The sequence below is a fragment of the Osmia lignaria genome, chromosome 9, assembly GCF_051020975.1.
Source record: "Osmia lignaria lignaria isolate PbOS001 chromosome 9, iyOsmLign1, whole genome shotgun sequence".
Classification (NCBI taxonomy): domain Eukaryota; kingdom Metazoa; phylum Arthropoda; class Insecta; order Hymenoptera; family Megachilidae; genus Osmia; species Osmia lignaria.
The window spans coordinates 9,528,669-9,556,651 of NC_135040.1; the positions used below are offsets into that span (position 1 = coordinate 9,528,669).

At 43.8% G+C, this 27,983-nt stretch overlaps 1 protein-coding gene and 1 long non-coding RNA gene across 5 annotated transcripts in view; both read right to left on the bottom strand.

Moving 5' to 3' along the window:
- LOC143305674 (uncharacterized) overlaps nt 1-22,628 on the bottom strand; it is a 57,923-nt gene extending 35,295 nt beyond the window's left edge. Inside the window, exon 1 of the long non-coding RNA XR_013062754.1 lies at nt 443-22,628. This is a non-coding gene — a long non-coding RNA (uncharacterized LOC143305674). The remainder of the gene's footprint in view (nt 1-442) is intronic.
- Nucleotides 1-27,983, bottom strand: part of LOC117603362 (Myocardin-related transcription factor) — a 168,775-nt gene that overhangs the window by 125,898 nt on the left and 14,894 nt on the right. The window lies entirely within an intron of this gene.

The following is a 27,983-nucleotide window of genomic DNA, read 5'->3' on the forward strand; positions in this document are numbered from 1 at the left end:
GTCGGAGTAATTGAATACGCGGTGATTCGTTGGCTCCTGTTGATACGAAATAAAAGGAGAAAATCAAAGCAGAGAGCGGTGAACGAGAGAAAGATGGAACGCGATCTCTGGCCTGGTTTTCTCTCTGCTACGAAGAGGACCGGTATGTTTCATCGGAGTGGAATTATTACCGTGGTATGCAGATGAGGCCACAATCGAGATATCGCGTGTACCTCGACTCGTATATACATGTATGCTCGAGATGAGATCGAGATTCGAGGGTCGGAATCGAAGGGGGATAAACCTCGGCATGCGTTCATTTGCAATGGAATTTCTATGTCAAAGGGTGGCTTACAAATAACAAACAGTTTCTAAGTTATTTATTCCCAAAGGGAAATTAATAGAAATGTGGAATGAACATAATTGGTTGTGTTAATTAAAAGAGTTAATATGCAGTACTTACGCATTGCTGGGGTACTGGAAACTGATGGAAGGAGAATATATTTTCAATTCGGAAAGACACTATTCACACGTGTATTGCCACTAGGAAGACTCACGAACGACTGAACGTATACAGACACACTTCGGCGCGTCTACCGACGCTCGGCGATAATCCGAGGATTATCTTCTTCTCGAACGTGATAACAACACTAGCGGTTCCAAATAGACTTCGTCTTCGTAGACTCAGAAGACCATTCCCATTTATTTCAACAAGGAAACATAAACAAATTTATAGCGCAAGTGCTTTATTTACAGTATCCCTAAGACGACTTTATATATGTCTCACCCTTTCCTACGTTAACCTTCTAAGTGATCACACACAGTAATTTGTAAATTTTAATTTCTAGCCATAGAAACCTACTTTCGGTACTCTACCGAGGTCTTTGACACGCCCTCGTTAAATATAAAGGGTACCTATTCGTGATTATTAAATAAATAAATAAATAAATTATAGCGCATCGCTATAATATCCTGCAGCGGTTGTTTATCCTCGTGTTGCTCGATACTGTAAATGACCAGCAAAACGAATATTTGATTTCCCGTATACCATCACATCCTTATTAAACATAAATATTATATATTTAAAAAATTGAACGATATTGATTCAATATGATTCCAAGCATTTCCATTTCGCTACCATACGCCAAGGGGCGCAGTCCGTTAAACCAATATCGGCCGGCAATAATCCCGATCGCGGCTGACAGAGTGCTTCCACGAAGTATTTTATCGAATCCGTTGATCACCAGGGGAGGAGGATCGACGTCGATCCGGAGAGATCGTCGAGCAGTGGTTGAACGCGCGAGTTCCGAGCGGTCTCGATGGTGGGGGCAAAAAGGAACTCGAAGAAACTTCCTCCCTTTCGCGCGTTCCGCTCACAAAGGCATCAGAGGAGCGATCAGATAGGGCGCCTCGGCCCCGCGGCCGGACTACAAAGTGATATCCGACGTAGATATTGTGTGTGCACACGGTGTTCGCCCGATTACGTAACCCCGCGGCAAACCAACGCTGATTCACCGCACGAACCATCGTTCCCGCATCCTGCACGACCAACCAAGACTCCCTTTCTTCCCTTTCTAACCTAAATCTAACGAAACGTAATCAAATGTTGCAGATATTTCGACGCGACTCGCTACGGATTACAAGATGATCTAAACACTGATAAAGATCTCCGCAAAGAGATCGAGATCTGTATCGGCAACGTTCGCGATTCCCAGACAAGATTACGCTTGTTTTATAATTCGCGAGTCAATCGACGATTTATCTCGCGCCATTGCTTTCCAGCGTCTTCACTTACGGGGCCCTGCTTGCGTCCCAGATTGGCCGTGGATAAGGGTATAACAATGAGATGATAAAGAAGACGAAGAGGAAGCCCGAGGCGCTGGCACGTCGAGTGGGCTGCGATTCGCGCGATTACGATCTCGCGAATTATTATTTGAACGGAGAAAGGGACGCAAGGGAAGAAATGGCACGCGCGAGGGGATGATTTTGAAAATTCCATTCATTCGTTTCTATCACTTTTGGAAGGAACACGGAAGTAATTTCATGCCTTATGCATGAAATTTGAAAATTTGGAAATATAAAATATCGAAAATGATAGGTATGATGATGATTGAGGAAAAGTGGAATCAAATCCACCGCCTACCTTCTTGTATACGTAGGAGTGAAGTGACGTCATCTAACCAGCTGTTTCGTTAGCCGATCGGATAAAAAGCAATATCCACGATAGGTTGCGCACTGATATTATTAATGACAACAAGGTCTGCAATACGATGAGGCAAGGATTTACGCTGACGCGATGTAGCCAACGGCTTCGATGATGCCGATGAGAGGTCTCCATCAAGGACTAACATATTGGTCATATTCGAAAGAAAAAACAAACTAGATGCTCTTATTTTCTCCTGGACAATTTTCATCAAGCGTATAATGAATCTATCACGAGGGATCAGCCTAGCGGTTCTGGATGCTCCAATTCGTCTCGCGATGATCGCGTAAAGGAGCGTGACGCGAAACAAGATCCCAGAGAGTAGAAATAAGAGGAAAAGGGAATGCCTGTCGTAAAGGAGACACGGTTGCACGCGAAAGCATCGTCTCTAGGTCACTGGCCAACGAAAGTTACGTCAGGTTTGGATATGGTAATACTGCATTCCAGCCGCGACACCTTAGCCAGCCAGCCAGCCAGCGTCTCTCCTTCGTCCCTCCCCTGTTGGCGAGCAGGACGCTTAGAGTGGCTGCGATTATCTCGAAAAGGCCGCCATTACATCAGCTGTTCCAGCGGCCGTTTCATTAATAACCGTCTCTTAATAACGGTGATGCAGATAATCGGCCACTGTTTCCGGTATGGGGAACAGAATCCCGCGAGTATATCGATAACGACGCAAAAAAGGCAACCTCGACTCCGATCTTCTTTTTCCTCTTGCGTGGCTGACACGCCGTTTTGTAACACGCCGCTTTGCAAATTGCGTATGCAAACAGGACGGCAAAATTTGTCGCTGAACGAGCTCTGTTTCACACTTTGTTCTCCACTGAATTGCATCCTTTATGCCTACCTTCTACTTTACCTCCGGTAAAAGTTGGCAAATTTTTTATTACAAATCAAGGACCATCGGGTACTCCGTCCAGTTTAAGTTAATCTATAAATTTTCAATATTCTTTCAACTTTCTGAAACGACATTCGTAACGACAGCGACCAGCATAACAGTTAACGCGTTATGCAGGAAAATGGTAAAAAAGGCAGAAGAAAAGGCTGAAACGAGCATGATATCCGGTGTAACCCGAGGCGCCAACAAATCAAACATCACGCCGGTAGGTGTGTACTCCGGGATCGTAATTGCTGTTCCACACGGGTTGTCGAAACGGATCGGTCAGGTTAGCTGGTCGATAACGATCTTCCACGGCATTATTTCACATTGGGCCGCACGTGGTGGGTTATGCAATCCTCTCGACAAGCGAATAGCCGTTAAACGCTAGGAAATCGCGCGCGACGCGGCTTCGCGCTCTCCTGGAAATAAACGTCCCCTCTGACGTAGATAAACATCGCGTGGAACAACGATTCGTGCCGGCCAACTCTCGTCGCCCTCTCGTTAAATTTCACGGCTCCGTTGCACCGTCTTTTATAGAGTTTTAACTTATATTCCCTCCGCGTCACCAGATACCGGCCGTATTCACCCGGTGCGTTATGCGTGGAAATCGCTGAGACATTCGAGAACTCGGTGTCGAGCGATCCTTGGAAATTCGAGAAACGTTAACAGATCGTTCGTGGGAGGATAAGAAAGGAAAAATCGAAATGTTTGAGAAATCTTGCTGCTTTCATCATTTTCGATAAAGTGATAAGTTGATTACGATAACTATATGAATGTTTAACAAATGTCCATTGGAACATGTTATTTATACTTTATTTTTTTAGAAAAGTCTGTACGATTTCGAGACAGCTGCGACACGCGAATTAAACGTTGCGAAAGCGTACTCGTAAATCACAGCCCGCTGTTTATTACTAATATCGTTAATACGCGGCTGTGAAAAATTGAGGAAACAGGTAGTCATTACCATTCGAGTTAACCCATTAAGCAGCCAAGTTTTAGTCAATTGCATATTGCGATCAAGATTTATACAAAATGTGTGCAAATTCTTCAGCCTGATTATCAGAATTTCGCGGGTCGAGGACAATTAACGGGGGTCTTGTGTAAAATTCAGCGCGAGCCGCGACGAGAAGTCATCGTCGCAAGGCGTATATCAATTTTCGAAAGTCCCGCGATGGCTGGCCTTCGCTGGCTCACTCGTAAACAGCAATCGATAAAGCCAGTAGCTAATTGCAAGTAAGTTACATCAGCTTTATATCTCGAATTAAACTAATAACCCGGCGAAAGCGGCCTCGCCAAAAATGGCGCGAAAATGAAAGCGTGCGCCGACAAAAGACCGACGGATTTCGGGCGTACTTGAGCGATTGCCGTTTACACGATGGAAAAAAAGGGCCTGGCCGGAGATCATGTAGAGGACCTTGTGCTGTGATCGAAGATTATAACTGCCGAACCAACGTCCGAGGATGCTTGTTAGTTTATCGCGCGATCGGACTACATGGTTTACATATTGAAAGCAAGGTTAAAGATCTTTTAAAAACGAACCGATCTCTAACAGACGAATTACCAGGTTGAAACTATTAGATATTAAAGTTTTAATGAGCGAAGCTTTAGTGTAGAGGGAGGAGTCACCAGCGGTCGGCTTTGGCCTCGGCACAATTCGGTTCGCATCGGCAATTTGACCACGCCCTCGTCCTTGCACGCAGGGAATGAGAGTGATAGTGGGAGGAGTAACCGAGCGACCGACGAGAACCGAACTGTGCCGAAGTCAAAGCACAGATGTGTCTAACGAGTGTTGGGGAATGTCTACGTTGCACGAAAGTGTACTTTGTAAAGTTAAACGACGATCATATCGTTACGAAATTGATCAACATTTTTATACGTCAAATATATCAAATTTTCATATACGTGAACCTAATATAAAATTGATTGATGCGCCTCGGATATTGAATACTGTACACATTCTCTCGCATATCTTACCACGCTGAAGTTAATAACAACCATCGTGTCCCACGTCTAAATTTTCCAATAAATATTCAACAGGCTGGACAAAAATTTCAAGACGGTCGGGTCGTACGTTAAATTTCTCCGTTCGGTTAATTGAACGAGCCAAAGCGAACGATCACGGTCGAAACAATTACTGTGCAGATCTGATCTGCACGTACGTCTTCGCTCGCTCACCTGGGGCCCTTACGCGTCTCGCGAGCGGACGCCCGCCTCTTGGACGATTACGTTTATTTACAGGCTGGAATCTGCCGGCTTATCGTCGAGATCTTCTTCGCGTCTGAAGAGAACTTCTCGCGAACTTCGCCTGTAAACGTCTTTACCAGCAACTCAATTATCCTTTGGGAGAACTCTCGCTCGTCCTTTCCCTATCGTCCTTTTTTCCCCCGTTACCCGGATTGTTTCACACTCGAACGTCTTCGCGGAGTAATTTTGACTGATTTACACGGACATGGCCCGTCGAGAAAATAATTGAACTTGCGTCTAGAAAATTGTAATACATTTTCAACGCTGCTCTTTTTTAAGGTAGTTGGATAATTTCCTGTGGGGATTTCTATTTTAATTAATGATCCTATACTATCTGTTACAGGTCAATCCCAAAAACGGCAAATGATAAACTAAGGGACAACAACGTCGAGAACCAGCGAACTTTACAATTACAAAAGGAAGAAATTGTTGTCGTATGTACAAACGTAGAACAAGCAGTGTATACGCGATTTAATCTAACCTGACTCGTACATATCGATACCAGGAGCGTACACGGTGATGCTATCTCCTGCTGTTGCTACTTTATGGATCCATAGAGACACATGGTAATAACGCACTACCTAACCCAGGCCTATTAACACATTTGTTCTTGCGTTATCGGATATCTCGAGTAATATGAATACACCATGGCAAAGTGGAAGGGAGAAAGAGAAGACGAAGGGAAGATAAAAGAAAAAGGAAGAAGCGATCGTGGGTGGAAGAGATGCCGGGTCAGACAACGATGGATCTCGATTCACAAAGGCGGAAAAACGATCCTTCGTTTACGAGCGAAAGATAATTCTCCTATCCTGCGAAGAGGTGATTCGACGTAACATTTGCGAGAATTTCTGGACGTTTAACGCGTCGTTGACGTTTAAACGACATAAAATAGAATCTTTATTCATATATAAATAGGATGTGCTTGCTCGACACGGTGTATGAAAGTTGACCAGCTCTGCAGAAAAAGATTTTAACTTTCTCTCCTTGACCCACCCTTAAAGAGTATACCCGTGTTCGCGCGTGACATCAATTGACGCAATTGTTCAGATAACAAATTGTGTAAACAGAGAACAAGTATTTCTTTCAGAATTTGAACATTTTTAAAAGAAGCGTCGAACGGATAGGTTAATGGCGGAGGGCGTTAAACGGAGCTTTTTTTTAGCCAAGCTACGCACCTGGCTACCGCTCGTGACAGCAAATTAATCGTAATAATAAACGGCGACTCGAATTTTGATTAATTGAGATCAAACGAGGCTCGATCGGTTGCCAATTTGTTCGGTAGCAGGCTCGAAAAAGTTCACGGCTTATTAACGCTGTCAGATGAGCAGTAAAGCGAGCGAAGAGAAAAAGAAAGGAGGCTTTCGTACCGATTCGAACCAGAGCCGATCGATCGGTGACTTCCTTCGGAACGTTTCGAATCCGTTCGCTTGAAAGGGACACCACGAACATCGGGATGCTATCACGACAAGTTTTCGTATACGGAACACCTCTATTGCACTTGTTACAAAGAATTTTTAAGAAATATCAATCCATTTAAGCGAATGACTAATATTCATCGTTTCCCCCTTTTCTGTATCCTCGTTTATTTTTCTATTTTTCAACCTGAAAATGCCATTCGTTTCCGCGGCTGTTTCCACGCGCGCCTCGCCGTTCGGGTATAAATTCTCAATCCAAACGGAATTTTGCCGACAAAATAAACAGGATAAAAAAAGAAGAAACAAAAAGAAAAGAATTTCGCTTATCGAGGCCTCGCGCGCCTCCGCTTGATCAGTGGCATTTTTCCTTTGCGAAGCGCGGAAATTTATGCCTCATCCGACCAGGCTATTGTAAATAGATAGAATTTATCCGAAATCGCGGTGAACATAATATAGACACGGTCAGATATCCGCAGTGTGGGTGGTGATATTTGTCACGGCTTAAGTGTGGACTTCGACCCATAGGGGCGTACCGTCGATCTCCTGGATACGTTTTAAGGCTCGTAAAATTGCGATAAAAAAACGCGTCACGACGATATTTTACTATTTTACTAGACATCCCTGCCGCGAGGAACCCCCACGTGGAGACGGAAAGATCGTACGTGAATGTTCTATCGCGTTATCGTGAAAATTCACTGCGTTCTTGATAGATCGATGACTCGATGATGGAACCGTGCGTCACCGACTCACTGGACGAATCTTTGGTATCCTAAAGGATCCTCGATATCATTGACTATGTAAAAAAAACATTTAAGCGAAAGAACGAAAAAAAGTGTAACAAAGAAGATAAAAGAAAATCAGGGCGTCTCGTTAAATGGTACAAGTGCCCGTCCGAAATTCGAACAACGAACCGAAACAGAAGCGTTTAAAAACGGCGAGGAACTCTCGGGCCCGGTCCGTGACAAATTGATCGCCTCGATGACTAATCGTGGCTCGCTAATTGCCGACGAGGCGCGCGGCAAAAGAGGAAGAAGAGGGGAGCTTCTAATTAATTAGTCAGTCGCTAAGACGGTGGCTGGAACACGAGAGGCACGGTTGGTAGGTAGCAACAGCGGGAGCACAGCCGATTAGTTCGGTAGCCTAGCGGCGATAATTGCCCTCACTGATCAACGGCCGACCAATGCCGAGTAATTACTAATTATTACTAATTAACCGGACCGCCTCAAACCCCGTGGGTAAATCGTGACGGAACAACCCCCTAGGTGGGTTGTTCCGATCCGGCGCGGCGCCTCGATCCGTTTTAACTCACCTCGACCGAGAGCCCACGCCTCCCTGCCTACGCGCGATTACATTAGCCGTTCTTTAAAGCCTTCTTTAAGACGACCACCGAAACGACCATGCTAATTATTCAACCGGTAAATAAATAACGGAGGCACAACGAGCGACGTTACTGGGTGTAATTAATAAGGTATCTGGTGTGAGGTTACAAAGCAGCCTTTTGGCTGGAACATGGGGTGATTAACCCTCTCGGTTCTCGCGTGTCGTTGTTTGGTTTAATAAATGTCCTTTTTTCTTTTTACTTTCGGGGCCACGAGCTTTCTCTTTTATAAAAGCATAAAATATGATGGAAGATAAACTTTGAATATAAGTGTTTGTTATGTAATTCAAATTCCCTTGCAACAATGTTCCATTTAATTTGCAATAACGATCCGACTTTCGGTTACAAACGAAAATGAAAGAGTAGGTACGTGAGAAGAATCAAGGATATCGAGATATATAAAAAATCTGTAACGAGAAACAAGTCTCTCGTAAAATCGCCAACGGAGAAAGTTCATTTGTACGGCGATTCTTCAGGGTTCTCAGTTCGTTTGCCGCGGTGTTAATCGTCGACACGGTATTTCGATTATTCTTGAAAATACTGTGACACTGTTCGATAATCGGATTAGAGACGGAAAGACTTTTACGAGGCTGTTTATTATCGTCTCGACACGCCCACTTTCGGTGTCTCTCACCGTGGCCGATTCGTATAAATTATTATTTAAATTAGCAACGAACCGCTTGTTGTTCGACTTTCGTAACTAACTCGATGGAATTCAACGTCTGCCTGTGTTATTTTTTTCTACGAATCGTGGAACTATGATTGTATCATAGATAAAGGAACTATGGTGTAACACACCATCGAGCAATTACGTTTTTCATTCGTGGAGAGATTGACGTTCACCGAGCGATTTTGATGCTTATTTCGTAAATGTCTTATGGGAATGAAATTCGTTTTAGTCTATCAATTTTTCATTTTTAACTATAGAAACCTACTGAAGGTACTACTTTCTGTACTCTTCCGAGGTCTTTGTCACACCTTCGTAAAATGTAAAGGGCACCTACCCGTGTATACTAACTAAATTAAATTAAATTAAATTAAAGTAAGGGGGCGTTTAAAAATAAGATTTCTTTGCCAAATTGTTAACGCTAAATATTACAATTGAAAAATTAGCCATTTAAAATGATCGCGAGCGGAACAATGTCAGCAGCTTGATAAACGTTACACGGATTAACCCGTTACTTCTACGAAACAACGACGAATTACGATGTTAATTTACCGACGTGATGGTCGATAAGAGACGGTCATCTTTATCCAAGAACGATAGCCCCTGAAGAAAGAGCTCAAAGAAGAAGTAAGATACAAAGAAAAAGAAATCGAACGAAGAAGAAGGGTCTCCGAATCTATAACGACGACCGGTCGTACAAATTTCCTCCACTTCGACCTTAATACCACGAACGATTCGTGAAAGAGAAAAGGATCGTTATCGAATCCACGGAATCGAACCGTACGAAAAGAAAAAGGGAGGATGAAAAAAAGAAAATCGAGCAGGATCTTCCATTGAATGGACCCACGGCTCTTATCGCCTCTGATCGTCTTAATAAATTGTCAGGATTCCCTTTTCCACCCTCTCCTATATTCCGCTCATGTACGCTACACAATCGAATTTTATTTCCGCCGCGCGGAGAGAAACGATTTTGGATAGGAATCAACGTAGCAATTATCTCTGTCAACTGGTCACGTTTCCCTTATCGCCAACTTTTAGCCTGGCCGATCGGTGTACCGCACACGGAGCTTCCTCGATTCGACGATAATCTTTCGCCACTTCCGTTTACCTGACCCGACCGTACCGTTTTTCTGATCGTGTTCCGAACTCGCTGGAATCCGTTCGACGTCTAAACTTAGCCGCTAGAATCGTTATCCAACCATCTCCGCCCCCTTTCAATTGACTCGAGTACACGAAATCTGGATGGTTGTTCGTTCAGATTTATGGAAGTCGAGATAAGCTTGTAAGTGATAATCGTGCACCGAGCTAGCTTTCGGAAAATTGTTACAGAAAGAATTCTTTTTTTTTTTTATTCAACAACCTCCGTTCGTTTATATAGATACGACATTTACCCCCTGATTTTTAACCCCCTATTGCTTCAAAGGGGAGGTTTTTTCCCGGAGGTTCAAGAGCCGCGTCTATCGGTGAAGGAAGGTAAGGAATCGGTGCAGCCGGCACAGCAATTGCTTGTGGCTTTGCGAAAGGGGGCTGTTATCTTGGACGGCGGCGGCGGCACAAGGACAGGGCTTAAATCTCGCCAGTATCTCCTCTTCGCGGCGGTAACAAGTTTCAATTCCTACCAATTCCACGGCCATACATCACTCCCCGGTAGATACAATGGTGACTTCGGTGGACTCGGGCCACGGCCTCGACTTCCATCCACGCGGACGATAAATATCTTATTGTGCGCGAGAAAGAAGTATACTGGACACCCGTGGAAACCGGCACGCCGATGCTGATATCTCGCCGTGGCTCGCCGATCCAATGAGCGACGATCGACCCCTACACACGAATAAATAGATATTATAATGTCTCTGTGTGTATGTATGTATATACACGAACAGAGAGGATCTCTTCCTTCGATTCAGACATGATCGGTAATTTAGGGAGGAGAGACGACTTCCAACAATATCGTTTGTTGCAGAATCTGATACGCTCTTGCTTGAACCCTCCAATAGGCGGAAACGATATAATTTTACTAATACAATACGAGAATGATAAAAAGTTGAAAGAATATTTTAAAATCGAACGATGAGCGACAACGAGGGTGTCCGAGAACCGGTGCCTGTGGTGGTCCCCAACAGAATCAGCCGGAGGCAACGTTGTAATAACGAGCGAAGGTTATATTTCACTGTTTGACGCCTCCTTTAAATTATTATCCGGCAATTAAAACTCCTCGCCGTGAACTGGTCTCACGAGTTAAAACGCAATCGCCCCGCTTTTTATGCATATTCAAATTCCAGGCCGATCCCACTGCTAAGGACGGTCGAGGGAGTTAACATGGGCCAGGGGAGTGGCGGAGCGGAGGGAGCCTTTTAATTTTCCGCAACACCTTCGTGGAGGATCCGGATCCCCCGTGCGAGCTTGCGAAATCGAAAATCACCGTTGCTGCCTGTCGCCTGGCTGCTCGATCGAACCACGGCCCAAAGGAGGCCCACTCTTCTCTCTTTTAATAACTATACTTTGCGATTCGTTAAGCTGCTTCGTTACAGCGCGCGTTTAAAAGAAGAGCTATCCTCCGTCGAAGAGCTGGCACCATGAAGAACGACCGACAAGATCGAGCTACAGTGTCGGTCAGAAATATTAATTCAATATCTTCTTTTTAACATTATCTGCAGTTTCCTTTTCATTTTAAAAATATTCGACGAAAATGGCTAAAAAATACCAGTTTGTATTTGTTGCTTCAGAGAATAATTCAATTTTATCGAAATACTGCCGATCAACGAATACTTCTGGAAGCCACTATAGATGCATCTTCCAGGAGGAAATATTCCCGTTGGCCTGTGGGAAGCGATCGTTCGATCGGCCACGCTCTCCCGATCGATCGGCAATTTCGATCGTCATCCAGTATCGGAGCAAGAGGACCGACTTCCCCCGAGATTTCTCCATTTCTCGGGTCCCTGCGTTACGCGCGACAAAGGCGATTTACGATCACATTTGCTGTTAATTATAGCGATTGCCGATTCGTTACGACGCGACGTCGACCACCAGATGCGAGATTTCGTCTTCCGCGTTATCGAAAGGGCCATGGAACGGATGGCTTTTCATTTTATTGCTTTTCTAATGGAAATTTAAAGTTCCAATGATAATCGAAAGTTTCGATAATGCTTCTTCCGTGAAGCAAGGAAGAAGGATGCACATTGTAACGTCGCTATTTACCGCGTAATACGCTTTAAGGATCGAGCGTGTTTATCTACGATCAGGTCGGTGCTCGAGCGATCGTCACGCAGCATCGGGACTACATTAATTCCGATGTCGCTTTAATCAACGAACCAGAAATCGCGGACGTTTTCAACGGGGATCGATAAGATCGTTTCCCCGCGTTAGTATGTTAAATCGAACGAGGTGTTGAATATCGTTGATTTCAACCGTTCTTACAAGCTCGTTAAGACGTCGATACAAGCGGTGCTCGGTTGCTCGTTAATAAGCGAGTCTCATTCGAAGAAATCCCGTGAACAACTTCATTTCAAGCACGATTCTCAGTCATTTTATCCGGCTTCGTTTCTCGCGAGGAATTCTTATTAAATGCGTGCGAGTACCCTAACTTCCAGTATTCGTGATACAATAAAAGGACGACGAAGTGGTACATTGCGAAAACAATCCGGCGGAATCGCGAAGAGACAAGTGACTGACGTCATCGGGTCAAGATTGGTAACATTTGCCAGGCGTTTCTTCGCGTTCGATCCCGATCGTTTGAAAAAATAATCCTGAGGATTCGCCATAGGTGGCGTGTGCGGTTTGTTTGGAGACCACTGACTAACTCCCACGCAACGATGACCGTGTAATTTCGTCGATTACGAGATCTCTCCAAATATTATCGAACGATTCCTGTCGGTGCTCGCCTCTCACCGTCTCTCAACCCGGAAAATTATCCTGTTTATCGAATTACATAACACTACTGGGCCAATGTTTCCATGTCTGAGGAGATCTTTGACTTTCTATATCCAATGAAATCATAGTTTCTTTAAAAAAAAGGAAGTTGATTTCATAGACTATGAAGTCCATTTTTGGTTACAAAAAAGATCATAGATGAAAAACCCTTCCAAGTATGAAATACAGAGCTATCAAAGTGTTAAATAGGAAATAAAGAAAATTTTTCCTGCTGGTATGATGAAATTGCACCATCAAAGTTTGTTCCGAGCGTTATCGTAACAACCGGCAGCACAACATGATCCGCATAGTTCCAACAAGCAGCCAGGCGAAAGCGCAAACATTACTTTTTATTATGTTTCGTGTTAAATTGCATCTCGACTTGGACAGCAACAAATCGCATTGTGCAGCTAAGACGAGGAACGAGGACTATTAAAATACCAGGTTAATATCGCGAGGACCGGTAACCGGTACCGGGACCGGCAGTGATCTGCGTACAGCAAGGTGTGCCGCGATATTTGCTCACCCTGCATCGTGAAATCGTCGTAGGAATCGTGGGCTAGTTATTTCTATCGTTATGTAACATTTCACCGCCATAGGTATAATCCTTAATATCATTACGGTACGTTTCAAACTTTCACGATAATTGCAATTAATTATTATGATTAAGGGTGGGCGGCTTCCCCAAATTACCTGTCCGGTTTGCCGAATTACTCGAGCGACACTGCGAATCGCACAGCCGCAAAATTCAGTCCGTTGATCAGCTTTGACCCATTTCCTGGGCGCTCTGCAATTTCCTCGAACGATCCCGAGCAATTGGAAAGCCAAGGAAAAAAGCCGTGCCACGGATACCCGGCTGTTCCTGATCTTTCCCCGTAACGGCAAGAAAAGCCGCGAACAATCGATTCCACGGAACGGATCGGCTTCGAGGGATCGATATACGGGACACTGCGATACGGACAAAGAGTGTACAAAGTAAACACGATTCGTGGCACGTATGCGTACGTCAACCCTTTTGTTCCAGCTGTGTCATGCAAGCTAGCGGGTTGTCTGGAACGAAAGGATTCGCTCGGATTCTTTGTTACGCTTTTACACCGTGTAATTAACACGTTAACAAAGAGTACCAACAGTTTGCGAACGAGCTACTTCTAAATATTTTTTTCGTTCCAGTTACACGCGTGATATAAATTTATGATGTATTTTACAGCGAGGGACACGGTACAATAACTGTACCGTGATTAGGGTAACAACGAAAGGGTAGAGGGAGAAATTTCGGGACGAAGAAGAGACACGGCAAGTGGTCATGAAAAATGCGACAAGCGCCGATAAGAATCGACCGACGGCTGTAATTACGCGGTCGGGCGTTTTACGTGCGCGTGACATCTAATTAAAGTGATTGGCAAGTTTATACACTTACGGCGGGCAACCTTAACGCGGCCCTGTATAATTTAACGAATGCCTGAATTTATAAACGCCGACGTAATGATTACCAATTACGTAATTTTATGTGCATTTCAGTGGCATGCGAACGACATGCGCAGTGAATCAAAATAATATCGGCACACCCAGTTACGCCGTAATAATCGTATTTAAGGATTCAGATATTATTAAAAAATGAATCCTCTGATGCCTTAATGAACAGTGTAATATAATGTAATATATGACGAATTTCGTGCAATGTGATATAAGTTTTTTTTTTTACAAAATGAAGCAGTTGCAAGAGAACAGAGTACAGCAGAACCTTGTTGCAACCCATTTTCGAGCAGCCTCTACTTCGAATCGCGTGACTCACGGGGTATCGGGTAAAAGTTACGATCCTTGTAAAACCCTGTGAAACGTATCGACGGAAAGCTGCAACGATTGCATCGAGTGAAATTAATCGAAGACCCCGGCCAATTTCTTTGACTGGCGCCCGTGGTGAAACGCGTTCCGCGCTGATCAGAAATTCGACTGTTAAATTACGCAAATCGCCTACCCGGCGCTTGTATTTTATTTCAACATTGTACGACACATTGGTCCGGCGAATTTATCTTCCGAAATTGAACTGGATATTACGAGAATACGCGGTCATTTATTTCAGAGCAATTTGTTTCGTTAAGATAAACAAATTTAAAGAGAATTTTGAAGGAACTACATTTTCTCTAATCTCCACTGATTACAACAAACCTATCTTCGTTTATCTAAAAGTAATTAGTCGTAATTATTTCTAAACCTGTCTTCCTCGGTACGGCATAACAGTTCGATCAGCACGTGCATAGTCGAGTGCATTGCGTGGGCGTAATGCCGTAACAGCGGGGCTGCACGTGACGGTGTCGGAGAGACAGGAGGTCGAAGCAACCGGTGGAAACGGTATTAGCTTTGAGGTCGTTTCCCATGGCCCCTTCAGTGCACGTTATTCAGTTGCAACTCTGCATAATTCGTAGCGCAATTACTGAACTTACGAATGATTCTGTGTATTCTACTCTGTACGTGAAGGGTGCCTTTAGAAGGAATTAGTTTTGGTTGGCGCATAAAGAGAACTTTAGGGAACTACAGCCATCGAACATTGAATTTAATGTTACCAAATTGCAACAATTTGCAAACAAATCCTACACCCACAGGCACATAAATTGAAAAGTCTAAACGTCGGTGAAAACCAGTCGACGACTCGGAGGATCGAAGCCTTTTTGCGCGAAAGCTCGTTTCTCGCGTAGCTCGGAGCCAGGTATTCGATCAGAGCTGCCGCGAAATCAAAAAAGGGTTATCGCGCGTTACGAATCGGCATTTGTCGCGAAATAGAGCTGGGCTCGTTTCTGGGCGAGGCAGTCGACAAAAAGGAACAGCCGCATTCCGCGCGGGATTCCGCGTGAGGTGTACCGATCTCACGCGTGAAATCGCATCCACCAGGGCGGCGCGAGAACGCGTTATCCGCGGCCACTGATCAACCAAAGATCTTGCTTACTGATTTATAACCACCGTGAATCATAAACTCGATCCCTCGCAACGTATTCTCTTTACGAAGATAGCGCCAGTCCAGATGTCCAGATACAAATCGTGGCAACGTGATCCAACGATTCGCATTCCCTTCACGATCATCTTCGATATAACCGTACGAACACGCACGAAATTTCAATTCGTGCAACATATTCGTCGTTACCACGCATGACACCAAGAATTTTAATCGATCGGCTGTTCGTTTCGCTGTGCAACTTTGAAATGAATAAAAATGAATCGTATCCAGCCGATATGATAAATGACGAGTTCGCACTTTCGTACTGGTAACATCTGGTACGCAGAACTCATTGAGCAATCCCGACCGAATGGTAATGTATTAATAAATATACGCAATTTCGTGCGCCTCAATGGAACAGCTGAAGCATTACATCATAACACAAAATGATATATCTTCATTATTGTGCCAGAAAGCTTATCACTTGTTCGACTCGAATCGACTTACCGCAACGAATAAGAAATTTTCGCTGATTAAAATCTGCCCTCGCGAATTTCTTTTCTCCGTGACTGTCGCGTGATCAGAAAATTATTTCTCGTCTTCACGGTAGTCTTTTGTCGTTAAATCTTGTCAGACGTTTCGAAATCATTTAAACTCTATTGTTCGCTGTGATTTTGTATTTAGAATAATCATGATAGGTTTATACAGTCATTTTCGTTAAATTAATTGCGGCAGTCATTTGCGGCAAATTAATGTGCCGCAAGTGCCAACACCTTAACTTTTACATTTTGAAATCGCGCAATCGACTTGCAAGCCCAACAATAAATTTCACCTGTTTTTAAGTAATTTTGCTTCCTCTTTTTTTAATATCCTCAACGTGATCACGCTTTCGTTTCGATAGCCTCCATTGTTCCCTAAGCTACTTAGAAAGTTAGGATATTACACATTGGGAAAATGAGCGTGAATTAACAAAGTGTAAGCAACGACACACAGGTCTGTGACTTTTGTTAAACGGTATAATAAAATGATGAGAAAAGGCTCGAAGAATGCGCTCCAAATTAAGTACCCCATTTGTAACAAGGAAACAGGAAAATACCGGGACTTTTCCTTTTCCCCTTCGCTAAGTGCCTCTATCGCGCACAATGAAACACCAAAAACATTGTGTACCATTGTAAAAAGTAGAAGAATTAAAGATTATTCGTGAGAATGAACGCATCGACGGTGTTATTCTCAGACATTTCGACGGAATTCGAAAGTTGCTGAATTCGGGGCCTCGCCCGAACTCGAAAAGTATTTCCGACCCAAATTTTCAATTACCTACTCTTACACTCTCAACTGATACATTGAAAAAATGGTTGAAATTACAAGGAATCTCTACGTACTGAGTCCATAAAGATCTTGGGATTTCTGATAGCGATGGACTTTGGAGTTGAACACTAAAAATAACAATAAGTGTACAAGTCATTGCTGTCTCGTAGGCGATACGATTCTCGAAAATTATAGAAACCTGCCAGATAATTTCGAAGAAGGAAACATTTGTACCCGACAATATTAAATTGAATTTTCTACCTTGTCCATACGCGCAAATGTACCTAACTCTTTTGCATTATGCCCCAAGAATCGTGAAGAATTTTAGCGAATCTTCCGATTGAAATAAAAAAGAGAAAGGTTTGAATATACGAAACGAGTCGATACGTGTAGAGAATTCTCGATCGGTCTCCCTGTTTATTCGAGGCAGGTTCGCGAGAATAAAAACACGCGATTGGTATCGCGGTTCGAGAGGAATATTCGGAGCCAGCTGATCGGACTTCCTGCTACAAATAGGCGCGATATACGGCGCGGGGGTTTATTTCAATAATTCAGCCGTTAAAATGCTGATCGATCGCGAGGGGGAGGCGAAGGGGCCGACAGACACGATCTCGCGTCTGTCGGCGAGGCCGGAGCCGGAATTCTGTCGGGCAAACGAGAGAAGCACGCTCGCATAAGCGAAATAACTAAGGTGGTAGGCCCTGGTGATCTTGCTTTCTTGGCACTAGGCCTCGAACACGAACCGTTCCTCGTCCGATAACGAAATAAAACGCTCATCTCCGGCTGACTAAAGTCTGATTAATTCGCTTCGTCTTCGGGCTCCTAAAGGCGATGCCCGTTAAAAAAAGGAAATAAAAATAAAAACAGCTATCGAGGTGAAAATTAATTAGCCATGATTGTAGCGTTGGAACAGACAATAAGCACCTCGTAAAACATCCAAAGTTGAATTAGCGACTCGCCAACGGTTCGAGCAATAATTAAATCATAATTAAAGAATTTATTCTCAGCCTGTCCGATCCAACTGGTAATTCATGCGCAATGGTAAAATCTCTTAATTAAGCATTAACTTATATCAGCCGCGGAACGGGTTTTCGAAACGCGCTTTCGTAACGCGATTCGGTAAATAAAAAAGGATCGGCCACAAACCGCTTCGTATTCGATACAAATATCGCGCATAAAACTTGACATCGTTCCATTGGAACTCGTTAATGTCCGCTGAGAAATTTGCAAAACAAATCGCGACCACACTCATTCCGCCGGTTTTCACTCACCGCCGGATCCGAATACGCTTCTAAACATGCCCGACGTCACGCCCGTTCAAGCATCCGGTCGAGTCTCACGCTCGCGAGTAGTCTTGCCGATAAATCTCGGCTTTCTAACAATTATAAAGCAATTTGTGGTGTCGCAATTCTAAAAGCGCAGCGGAATCGCGAAAGTCATCGCCCAACGTACTGACGCAATTCGTCGAGCAGAACGATTTCGTTTCGGCGCGTAATCGAGCGTGCAGGCGTGGAAACTGATGGAAATCTCGTGAAAAACGTTTATCGTTTCGTTAATTTTCCAATTATCCTCGCCAGATTTGCGAGCAACCTCCTTCGTGGTACCATCGAAAAAATTCAATTTCTCTTTTTATTCAATTTGTTAGTATCATTTGGACCGGTCGACGAATGCGGTGACGACGCCAAGGGTCCGAGGCAGCTCGTTAGCGATTATTATGATCGCGGCTGAATCACCGTGCGCAAAGTTTCGTCGGTGAAGAAGTTTAAGATCCACGCGAGGATCGAACAATGAATAAGAAAGAGACGAGCATCGTAGCCGTGAGATACACCGGTAATAAGCCGGGCGGGGTTCATTAAGGGCATTGTTGTATCCGAGGTAAACTCTGTCTCTCTTTCGTTCGAACGGCCTTTCTGGCCGAACCGCGGTGCAAACCCTTGCCGGTTCTCCGTGCCTTTGACCGATCCTGCCCCGTGCGAATCGATCGAAAGCAAACCGCGTGCAACACGGGCACACCCAAAACTCTTTCGCATTTATTTATCCACGCTCGTTCTGCACGACGACCGAGGGATCAATGAAGGCGAGGATATTTCCGAGCTGTCGAAGCCGCTTCCTTCGCTCGATTCTTCGACACATTGTAGCGTCTGCGTAATCATCGAGGCGTGGAATCGCGGCGCGCGATACTTGTTACCTTTGGTGGCAACAATATAGGATGTTTTTTAATCAGAATGATACGTTTTAGGTAAGAGTTCATTTTAGCATACCCCTCCAATTGACTCAAAAATTACCAGGCAAACTTCTCATGTGTTGTAAGTCGAAAAAACGTTAATGTGGAGGCGTGGAAATTTTTTTTTTTTTTTGAGAAATAAATTATTTTGGAAGGATTCTACCGAATGAATTTTATTCTCGTTGTTGTCTAGAAGTGTAAGATGGTGGTGATGAAAATGGCCGCAATTTTTCATGAACCAAGAATTTCCGCGCCACGAGACTTACCCATGTGACTCTATTATGCATGAGAAGTTTGCCTGAGGATTTTGAAGTCAATTGAAGGGAGGGTGCTAAAAGAAACTTCACCCACATTTTATTTTAAACACCCTGTATATACGAGATCGTCGGAATATTCGAAGAGCAAATATCGCAGGTAATTCGAACAGCAGCTAACTCCTTCAAACGTCACGAAATAAACACGAGGACACGGTTGCTAAAACACGATTAGTGCAGTTGGCCTGTTTGTCACGAATCTAATCCGAACAATAGCTTAGCGGTTCTAAACAGAATCGTGGGAGGCAACGACAAGCGGATCGTGTACGCCCAAAGTAAATAACCAAAATAAACGTCCTCTCGTTATAATTATCGCGACGATACACCATCGGCCGTCTTGTTTTGTCTCCGCGAGGGACGAACAAGCGGGACAGAATCGTAAACGAATGCCCCGAAATTTTGTCCCGATGAAAGTAACGAAAATTAATCGTCCGCGCGAACGATATCGATCTGCCTGCGGTTATTGTATATATTTAATTAATCGAAAGAAAATCAGGCAAATTTCAATCAACGGATCAGCCCCGTCATATCCTTTTAATAATTATGTCAATCTCGCGTAACGGAACAGTGATAATGGCAGACGAAGGGACGAGATAAGGGCGCGATCCTCGGAACGAGTAATTAATATTCCAGCGGCGAGCTAATGGCGTGCATGTAGCTGCATTATGCCGGTTGATTGAGCTCTCTCGAAAATCCGCTGACTCCTCGTTGCTCATTATTTCAAGCAAGCCTCGTAATACACCGTTCTCCCTTCCTTTCTTCGAGGATTAAACGGCCCTCCCTTGTTTTTCTTTCTTTCACCGAACTGCAACTCTTTGCTCTGTTCGTTTCAAGATCGAAGCGTTTTTTATTTATTTCTTTTATTTTCACATATTTATTTTGGAGATAGTCGATTACGATGCGGGCGTGAACAAGTAAAGCTTAAAGTCGAGATCCTGGTATCGTTTCGAGCTTCGATGTTCGACAATTTGGACAGCTCTTGCATAGCGTAATCTGTAGTTATATTCGGAATAAAATGAATTATAGATTGGATTTCATCGCGAAGATTGACCAGCGACCTCGTGATACAGTCGTCATCGCAAAAGGCCGCGGATGAGGCATCAGAATGATATTTCGCGCCAGAAAATAGGCTGTGTATTAATACCATCCTTATTAAACCGTGTTCCCGACAGTTTGATCCGTAACGTTCAGGCGTGGCCAGAGCTTAATAAGCTCGGTTCTGCCAACAACCGAGCGTGTATGATTAAACGTACGCGTCCAGGGACACTTTAGACGTATTAACTTGATGTTAAAAAAGATCTGTCACATTTCTATACCTAACTTCATCTCCGTATAGTTTTCGAAAAAAAAAAGAACCATTGATCGCTTACAATTAATATCAAGATTTGGATAGTCGCTGTGGTTGCGATGATTCAAAAACTTCTCCCCCGGTAATTAAGCGTAGATTTCTTTTTTCTTCCCGACCAGTCGGTCGAGAGATTTAATTATAGAAGAAGGACACAATTTTAGATGGACAATTGGGACAGTCGCGCGGAGAGTATTCCGCTCCGAATTTTGGCGAAGCGCGGGCCTAAAAGCTGGACGCCATACCGGGTGTTAGGAATGTACCACGGACATGCCACGGATGTTTGGTAGTGCAAATCCCGTTTGGGGATTGGTTGCATAACGGCTGACGGAAATGCGAATAGAATAGGTTCTCAACTTGAAATCGTCGTTTAATCTCAATTAATTAAATTTCAAGCTGAATTTTCGAACTGGAAACTTCGGATAGCCGCGACACCTCTACTGTATCAAACTTCTGATATACCTATCGGAGTTTCATCAACCTTAAAATAAATCCTCAATTTTTCCACAAACGAAAATAGCGATGTTCGAAAATAAAGTTAGGAGAGGCGTTGTTGACATCGGAAAGAATTGGGTCGAATCGCGTGCATCAGAAAGCGACGAGCAAAGAATGAACATGTCAATCACACCGGTCTTTCTCGCAGACACGGAAGTTCTTCCGCCCACGTGGCTAGTTTCGAACGAAAAGGCGTTCTCGCGTGCTTGTCAGCTTCGTCCTCGTAACAACCACGAAAATAGAAGTCGTCTTCTGAAATTAACTATTTACCAGTAAATAACTTTTCTACACCTCTGATGACACTTCTCGAAACAATGCAAAAGCAGGAATACTTCAAAGACAATGGATGCCCAAAGGGACGAGAAATCTTTTGAGATATGAGAGGAAGAAAATGAAGAGCTGTCGCTTTTCGATTATTTACGAGCGCGTCCCGTACACGTTTAAAGGACGTGGCCCGTTCGGAGCCATTGAAATTTCCGTCACGCTCTCTTTAGTTCCGGTACAGATCGACACGCCAACTCGACACGTTCTTCGTGGAAGATTCGACGAAAATTGAATGTTAACAACGAGACGAATCGATTTTATTGATGTGTTGCGAGGCGAGATGATTGTTTACAAGATTATGAGTCGAGTTGGCATGTTCCACCGGGGCTGTTAAAGTGTCCGTCGACAACTAAGATTGATGGATGTGTAAACAATCGTTACTTTTAAGGTCAGGACTAGCATTAAGTAAATTTTTGGTAATATCATAATCTTCAATTTTTCAAATTTTTCTCCAATAAAAATGATAAGAGACAGAATACGACGAAGCGTAGCAAGCAATGTTTCTGTAATATTCTATCAGGCGAAGTATTACAGGATTAACATTCCTAGCTTAACGATTATAGGGTCGTCGCGGTTTTTCTCTATTCCAGGCTCAAGGACCTTCGGTAGGATCGCTTCAATTTTCAAGAAATTCCTCCCTCGGTTGTTTTGCGGTTTTCTACCTCGCCCGGCATGCTAACCGCATCCAAGGATTCACCTTTCTCTAATTCGCTTACATCGCGAACATCGGTGTCGTCGGCTCGCCTCTACCGTGAACTATCTGAGAAACTTCGCGTCGATCTACTTAAACTCTACCCATCAAACAGACTGACTAAGAAAGTTAATCGAAAAGTTTGATAAACGCGGCCAAGAAATTGCCAATAGATTCTCATTATTTGAAAAATAAGATTGATAGGAAAAGTTGCCGTGTTTCTTAGCTAGAAATCTTCAGTTTGAAACATAATACCTTTTACTGTGATAAAATAAAAAAAATTCTATACTTTTTAGCCTGAAACGTTATCGCAAGAAATAATTGACTGATTTACCATGGTTGAGATGATTGATATAGCGCCAGAAAGCACAGAGAAGCTCGCTTACCTGAAACAGAAAAAAGAGAAAGACGGTTTAATGAGACGGTTCGACATCGTCACGGATCGTATGGAAGTTGATTCTCGCGCGAGAACGAGCGCATAAAACGTACGGTCACGGAATTTCGGGGCAGGTGTATTATACGCGTCCGTGTTGCATAAGCATTGTTATTTATCTTGCCGAGAATCGCCAGAACATTCACGTTAAAATAATAACGCGACGGCTGCCAATGTCCTCAAGAACGAAGCCGACTGACGGAAATCGGCTTGTTATTCCGTTTAACGCTTGTAAAAACGTTTAACGCTGGCGTCTTTACTGGCCTTGCGTTCACAGCTGAACCTCGAAAATTGCAAACAAACCTCCTCCTATACAATTCCCTTTCAATCAATCTGCAACGTTACAACTTGAAGAAACTAAAAATCTAATACCTAAACAAATTGATAATTGTCTACTATTTGATCGCTATTTCTGATTTACCTAATTACCTAAAAATTTTGCAAACTTCTCCTGAGCACATCAACATTCCTGTCCCCCAGGTTTTCCTACATATTATACAAGAAGTTTCTTTCAGAATTTGATCGAGCCTCATAATGCAGAAAATATATTCGCTGGAACTGCGGCAGAATCGTTGGAGAGCACAGAAATCGTTGCTTCAGGGTCCCGAGATACCAGAATCCTTTGCATAATGTTGGAACCGGAACGCGTTGCGTAAATTACGACGAAATTTTCCAACGTTGAGGCGCGTTCGATGGCGCGATACGGAACCTCGTTAACCGAAGCCTCGTTATCGTCATAAAGCGTAAATAATCGTACGCGAGCGAGGCTGCGCTTTTACGCATGCAACCGGTGTAGCTCGTCGACGACGAACGGTCAGGTCGGACGCAATTTTTAATCCACCCATGGACGAGCAATTGCGTAACGCACCGCGCCAACGGCGGCCACGCACGTACGAGACGCGTAGGTGCATATCCTCTCCGAGAAATGGATCTACGACCAGTGGTTCTTCGTCCTTTCTTCGCCAATTCATACACTACCGTTGGACTTTAATCAAAATTCAACCGTCATATACATAAATTAATCGATAAGTTAAATGGGTTCAAGAGTTTGACGTTTGTCGCCTCGGATAGACAATATATTTACCCAAGATAGGAGCTGATATAATCGAAGATAAGACAAATAAAAGATAAACTGACGACGTAGATATATTATAACCATCAGTTTTAAACTGGTTACTGATTAAATTAAATTAAGGAAAAAATTGATGAAATATTGGAAAGAAGTTTGGTGGATGGCGAAGAACCACTGATTCACGAGCAATATGCACGAAGCGCAACGATTTCGCGGAAACAGAAGGCAAGCAGCAACGGTAGCCAGCAACCGTGTTTCGCGGTCGTTTGGACTCGCTGCATGACGAATCTATTCTCATTTCGCTTTGCTTCACATAAGTTATGCCTCTGCTAGCTAGGCTACTTTCGGATCGGTCGTTTCGCAATTATCCGAGGGCCACCGGTTCACGTGACTGTGAAATTTAGCAAATTCTACTAGACCATCGATAAATAGTTCTTCTTCAATGGAGCTTAACGGATGTGTTTTAATTAATTACCAGCTCGAAGAGTCAAGCTCGACTTCGTTCAGATACTCCACGGTGGATCACTTGCAAGTTAATCAAACTTCAACACTATCTCACTTGTTTTTCAAGGTTCTTTTTGAATTACGTTGTTCGATCACGATACGTCAAGGCCAGTCATCGTAATCGAACGTCAAATTCTCGCGAAGAACGTGTTTGCCGTTACGGAGATCATTACCGAGCGGTTCGCCAACTCTCCTTGCAGTTATCCGTGCTGGCATGCAACGCTACTGATAATCGCTACTATTAGACGGCAAGAAACATTCCCGATAAGTGTTTTCCAGATAAAATCAGCCCACTCGTTACCAGCGTTTTCATTAGCAATCTTTGCTGCGTCTCAATCCAGCGCTTCGCTTCAGATTGTTTATCGATTATTATTAGATTGCATTTCTTGGTATATACGAAGATTTCAATCGTCCCTGAGGTGCTTTCATTATAAATCTTCGGATAAATTATGAGAAGTAAGTTTGTTAGCGATACTTTCTGATAATTTCAGTGTACAGTTGCGCGCAACTTCAACTTTTCTTAGTTCAGGAGAAAGGTAGAGGGCGGAGCCTCTCGGCGCTCGGCTCTGACATCGGCATCGTTCGGCTCTCATCGACATTTCAGGCTCCGCCCACTACGTTTCCCCGTTACTCGAAGGAAGTCTACGTTACACGCAAATGTACCTTTCGTTGAAGTCTCTATTAGACTCTCCACGCTATCGTATCTTACAAAGAACCTAAACAACTATGGATGATAAATCTCGAATATTACTAAAATGACATCAATAACTTGAAATAGCAAATCGAGTTAATTTTTCGCCCGAAATATACCTAACTATCAGATACGATTGATCTAACGACAGTGGAAGGATCATTTTCTTCTTCTACCGTAAAGGTTGGTCGTACTGCACCACGGTATCATTAGTTATCGCGGCTCGAACCGGAAAACAGAGAGGCAGAAAGTTCGGGAATCCATCCAAGCTAGCCACCGGGTAGCATCGGTAATTCGGATTAGGTCTGACCGCGTTGCTGACCGGCCGTTACTGAAGAGGGAAACGAGCGGACGCGAGGGGGTAGACGAAGGGTAAGACGTAAGAAGTCAAGACGCAAATAGAACTCCCAAGTTAGCCTAACGGGCTTGCCAGAGGCGGATCGAGAAAGAAGAGAAAGGGGAAGTTGGAGCAAGCACATGCTTACCAACCGTCTCCTCGTTGCTTTTGCCCGCGTACCTTCAATCCTCTTGACACCTTTTACACGTCTCTGTACGTTTCTAAACTCGTTATCTTTCTCAGATTTCTGATAAGAAAAACGGGATAAATTCGTGTATTTAACCAACATCTTTCTACCGTTGAACGGTCTTAAATGAACTACCCTATCTTTTATTTCTTTATTTCCTTATCTTCTTCCATTTTAATTTATTTTTTCTTCCTCAAATTTCATTTCAAATTACCTTGATTTAACATACCATCTTTTCCAAGTGCAAAAATTTAAAGAATCTCCCACAGAATAGTTTTCTTAAGCCAAAGGCAACAATTCAATGATTCACAAAGTAACAATTCAACGATTCTAAAATCCTGTCCAATTTCCACGAAATCTAATTCCTACTCCTCGGATAAAAACTCTAAAACGAGAAGCACAAGTTGATTCGTCGAATCTCATCGCGAATTCGGCTGGATTAAAGAAACAAACCAGACGATCGCGATTCGTTGGACACGAGGGTAGGCTCGATGAAAAAGGAAAAGAAGGAAGAAGCACGCGGCGAAGGCGTCGTCGAACGTGCAAGCACTGCTTTCCTCTCGCGCTTTCCTTAATTCAATATTTGCTCTTCCGACGGAGAAGGAAGAGGGAAGGATGGCTCGAGAAAGCAGGGATCCGCGTCTTCTGTTATGGAGGATACGGCCGCTCGACGACAGCTTTATGAAATCAACGCAGCGAGAGCTTCGTCTGCCAGCTTTTTCTATCGACCCTCGACAACTCGAAGAAAGTCGAGTTCAACGAAACTCTGAGATATCATCTGAATTGCAAAAGATTAACTTGCCCCTTTTTCAGAACTCAACGCCTCCGTATTATCAAATTTTCCCGGAGAAATCTTGGATAGATTTTCCCGGAATTCCTATCACCCTCGACGTTGCTATTTCAGTGGAAGTCGAGTCGAGTAGCAAGAGGTATTCGAATCGTAGCTGATCCTGAAACGTGATCTCATCATCGCGGATGCACGCGTAAGGTCCGAGGAATTACTGTTGCACGTTCGTTTCGATGAAAAAGGAAAATGAAGGCACAGGGAAGAAGGAAACGGTTGAAGAAAAAAAAAAAAAAAGAACGAAAGAGGTTGAGTCACAGGCAAACATTTCAACTGGCATCGCGGGGGCGTTTGGCTAACCGCGATCTTTACATCTGCACTTTATATATTTTTATATCGCCACGACCAAGCACGTCGACCCGCTGACACAAAGATTTCTCTACCACGTGGTGGGTTACCCGCGAACAGGCGGGAAATAACGCGTGAAACTCGCCCTCTTAACGAGTTACTTGGTCGTGAAATTTATACAATTACTTCCTCGAGTGTTTGATGCTTTCTTATTTTATAAAATTTATTTAAAACGCTGGTTATCAATAGATAATATGTCAGACGACTTTTTGAAAATCCTTTAAGCATCCCCCATGAAATACAAGGGGATGCTATATCGAACGACCTCTTTCCATTCCCTCCATCGAGCAGAAACGAGTGCAAACAGAATGGCAGAAGTAAAAATGCATCTTAAAAACCATAACCACTAATCCCTGCTTTCGTATCGGTTAAACTTGGTACCGCTAATTCCCGGCCGAGGCATCGATCATATAATAAAAACGTCGCCCTGGACGCGTGAGGTTCATTAAGCGTCACAGATTCCAGGGGATGTTTTCTCGAAACCATATGTTCTCGCAGCCTCGTAGATCGGCGAATAAAGAAATCGTCGAATTGGGACTCTTCCATTTCTTTCGCGGCACCTGCCTTCCATAATTCCTTGCCAACACTCGCAGTCTCCTTCTTTCTTTCGTTTCCCTTCTATTAATCACCAGCCGATTCCTTTCTTTTTTCTTTTCCTTCGCCGGTAATTTCGCGTAATCACCGGTGCCCAGTAAAGCACGCTAACGAGAGGAGGTTGGTCTTGCTAGGCCAAAGGAAAGACCTCCTCGAGAATTATTGCTCCGCTCGGAACGGCTCGAAGCACCAACCCCCTCGGTCCTTCCTTTCAACTACCAATAAACGCGTTTCGTTCGCGTGGGTGTGAAATTCCTCTGTCACTTCGTGCGACACATTTCACGCTAACGGCTACTCCGTCGCGTTGTTTTCCATGGGGGAAAAAAAGCCAGGATCGAGCGGAGGAAAAAGAAACGCGACGCGAACATATCGCGACAAAATGTGCCCGGGTGAAAGTACCCCTCGAGTAAATTGACCGAGTTAAATGCGTACGGTACTTGGTGCGAAATCTCTTCTTAATGGCTTTTGACGTCAGCTGATCTAAAGTGTTGCCCGGAAACAACCGAAAGTAGAACCATTCGAAGGGCGCAAGTTGCCCGGCCAATCCTGGATGCTTCGAAACGACGCGAATTACACAAGGGAGGGTAGCGTTTTATTTGGCGAATATAGAAGAGAAATAGAAGTTCTACAAAGTATGTACGAACAGCATCGACAGACGGTGGGACAGACTG